Source organism: Morone saxatilis, unplaced genomic scaffold, assembly GCF_004916995.1.
Source record: "Morone saxatilis isolate NCDOM2014 unplaced genomic scaffold, NCSU_SB_2.0 Contig4, whole genome shotgun sequence".
Taxonomy (NCBI): domain Eukaryota; kingdom Metazoa; phylum Chordata; class Actinopteri; family Moronidae; genus Morone; species Morone saxatilis.
The window spans coordinates 13,424,313-13,428,109 of record NW_023339984.1 but is presented as its reverse complement, the minus strand read 5'-3'; the positions used below and the strand labels follow the sequence as shown (position 1 = coordinate 13,428,109).

Below are 3,797 nucleotides of genomic sequence, written 5' to 3'. Positions count from 1 at the left end.
ATTTGGATTTAAAATTTTCCACCTAAAGGATAACATTATTGGATCTAATTTGGATTTAAAATTTGAGATATTGGATTTAATCTTCTGATCTAAGAAAAAGCTGTTTTAGACCCAACAATTTTAAAATAAGTTAAAGTTAAACTGCACTGTACATCCTGCAGATCCCACACTGTTTCTACCACCACCACCTCCTCTAGTATCATCACCTCAGCCAGCGTGTTGTTCCTCCTCAGGACAGGCCTCGGACTGAAGGTCTTCCTGCACTGAGGGCAGCTGTACTTTCCCCTCTCCTCTTTCTGATCCCAGCAAGCCTCAATACAGCTTTTGCAGTAGTCATGTCCACAAGGAATGGTGACCGGCTCTCTTAACAGGTCCAAACACACCGGACAGGTAACCCAATTTGAATGCAACTCCATGCCGCAAACTCCTTCTTATGCCTTTGTTGACTCTTGTAGAGAAACCCACTCACAGGTTTCCTTCCTCTCCAGGGGTTGTTGGCGGTTTACGCACACGTGTGCGCGGTTTACAAATCCTCCGGCGAACGCATGACCCGCCCTACCATGCCTCTGATTGGCTGGTACTCGTTTTCTTCGTTTGGTTGGGTTTGAGGGTGAGTTCAGTAAAAGTGGGACATTTGAGTACTGTCTTGTTTTGACTTAATGGAACCAATAAATATTTCATCATTTAACATCTTAAAATGTTGCCGCAACACTCATTTTTTATCTGTGCGACATCATCAATGTAAGAGTGGTTTAAAGTCAAGGAAAGGGGGAAATTAACCGGCAAATTAATTGGACCATAAAAAGCTTAATAACGACATTATCTGTATAAACTGTGACTAGAGCATATGTATGAGCTCTACATCCAACAACATACATGTTACACGTCCATGTAATGTGAACAAATTATGGAAGAAATGGGGGTACTGTTGGGTTTGAGCCTATAACTTTACATTTATCTCAAATTATCTTCCAAACTTAACATGAGCATGTTGACAGTTGCACCATTTTATAAATGAATGAAGAGAGTGAATATATGCTATGGTGATGCCCCAGCACATTTCCCCAAACAAGTAATCCACTTTTGTCGAACCAACCGTACCTGTACCTGTACAGTGATATCTCTATACGCTGCAGGACTGCTGGGCTCTAACTGTGACCCCTGAACTCTGTGGAGAAGGCAAAGACTGTTCCAGCGGCCGTTCACTCCAGTTGTCTGTCTTCCTCTTTGTACTGTTGCCTAAAAGTCTAGTAAGAATTATTAGAGCCTGTTTAATGGTCTCAGATTGTCTCACAAGTAAACATAATATTAGTAACAATTAAGGACTGACCAAAACAATTATTTTTCCTTTACCATCTGAGACACACATGTAGTTCCCCACGTAGAACAGTGTGATTTAATGATTTAAGACACAGCACGTTTCCCTAGATACCACAACATTGTAACATTAATGAAGAAGACACAAACTATCATGTAGATTCATTTATTCATTTTGATTTTCAAATTCAGAAAAACAGAGTTTAGACTCATCTGCATATAATCTACCATACAGAATATCTGCCATAAGACAAATGAAAATCAAACAATGGGCTGTACGTATGCATCCATTTATTCATTTTTTGCTTCACAAAATAATTAAAATAATCCAAAACAGACAATAGAGAACATGAACACAAAATATACACGACAAATAAACATCACCAAACAGTGGTAGTATGAAAAATTAACATAGCGGACAAAATACACATAAGCGTCGCCATTTCTGAGCATCCTTTTCATGTAAATTATTATTCCAAACTGGTGGCGATCCAAAAGGAACAAATGAAACAAAATATTTTACAAAAATAAGCCAAACTGGCTATAATATTCTGAGAAACATTTTAAAGGGTGTGTTTTTTAAAACACATTTTTCAAAAGTCATTATTTGACAAACCCTCAGCACAGACACATGGTGCCTATAGAAAAGTAATTCAAAACCCCAACCAGCAATTAATTTGTTTTAACTGGCTTTTAACACCGAACGCCACTCTACCCTTACCTTAACTGTTCTGTTACATAATTAGGAAAACACTCAAATGGGCTTTTGAAGAATGTTACTCAAAGTGCTAGTTTGAAGTTGCAGAAATTGAATATTTTCTTCTGTACAAATCCTCATGTAAATAGTAGCCAGCGGTTCTCGCACCATTTCTTGTTAGTGCAGAAAAGCTACGGATAAAATTCTCTGCAACAAAAAGAAAGCACTCGAAAGGTTGTAAGCAAGTTAGCAGGATCTTAGGAATTGGGTGAGGACTGATTCAGTCTTAATTCACCATTAGTAAAATCACATCCTCTCATCTATCGTATGGTATTCAATCATAATTGAGGGCCAATTACAGCTTGTTCAACAGTGGCACACGTTAACCTCTCCTAAATGCATTTTATCACCATAACTTTATCAGTTCTGCCCAAGAGCTACTGTAGATTAGCTTAAGGCCAGGATAGAGAGGCTGACTGAACGTGGCGTGTACTTTGTGGAGGAGAGTCATCTTGTCAGAGACGCTATAAAAGGACAGAATACCCGCTTTATAATCCAGGTACACTCCAATCCTGGATGATGTAGGGCCTAACACCATTACGCTTTGTCCGTTGTGATGTAAAGAGTAATAAAACCGGGAGTACTCCAAACTCCACGACTTGTCATTCTTTCCGAACTCTGACTCACATGAGGATGATCTGCTGATGTCTTTGTATGACACCGCCACAGACACTTTACCACCACTCCAGCTGATCTCCCAGTAGCAACGCTCGGTCAAACCCTGTGTGCACAACACCTGCATGGCATTTGTAAATCTTTCTGAGTGAGCAGAGCGATATAGCGCAAGGTTTTCACTTGTCACCCGCCGGTGTTCTTGTGAAATGGACAAATAGTTGTTGGCTGAGTTCTCATTCAGAGTCAGAGGACAACAATCTGATGGAAGAAAAAAAAAAAGCAGGAAAAAAGGGCAATATTAGCATCAACCTTTTAAGATTCTGTTCATTATTCATGAAATGGTATATTGTGGAACTGCATAGAATCAAATATTTAACTCACAGTGTAAAAACTCTTCTCTGGTCTTTGGCANNNNATCTATAGTAGACACTAACAAAAAAAAAATTTAATCATAAATACCACTGGGCATGAATATCAGTTTATAATAATAACTCTGGATTTGTATTTCTATAAAAAGGTACCTGTGGCAGAGACTGTGCGCCATGTGTCATTCATGAGAATCTCTATGTCATCCCTCAGCTTAGACACCAAGTCAGTGACGGTTTTGAACGAACGTTGAGGACGAACAACCGGATCAGGAGGCAAGTCTGGAGATTCACAGGAGGTGGAGAGGGACTGGAAACTCTGAGATAAGGAGAAAAACAGAGAGCGAGAGCAGAGAAATAGTCATAAGTATAATATTTATTGTGTCCAAACACATAATATGTACTGTAGTCGATGGCAATTCCATTAAAAAAAACAATGTGACAATGCTATGTGCACTTTGTCTACATTTGTCCAACTTTATGGTCCAAATAATAATAATAATAATAATAATAATAATAATAATAGTGAAGTTGTAACAAAACTCCAACTTGATATTTCAATATGTTCATCATTTGCTGCACTGCCAAAGTTGGCCAGCAGATGTCACTATTGGACAATAAATTCAGCTGTGCTTTGATGCTGAGTTTTGCATGTTTTAAAGGTTCAGTGTGTCAGATTTAGGGAGTCCTATTTAATGAATAAGGCAAAAATGGAATACAACATGCATAAGTATGTTTTCATT

At 38.5% G+C, this 3,797-nt stretch overlaps 1 pseudogene; it reads left to right on the top strand.

Moving 5' to 3' along the window:
* The first annotated feature begins 3,498 nt into the window (after window positions 1-3,498).
* Window positions 3,499-3,797, top strand: part of LOC118338477 — a 4,377-nt pseudogene continuing 4,078 nt past the window's right edge.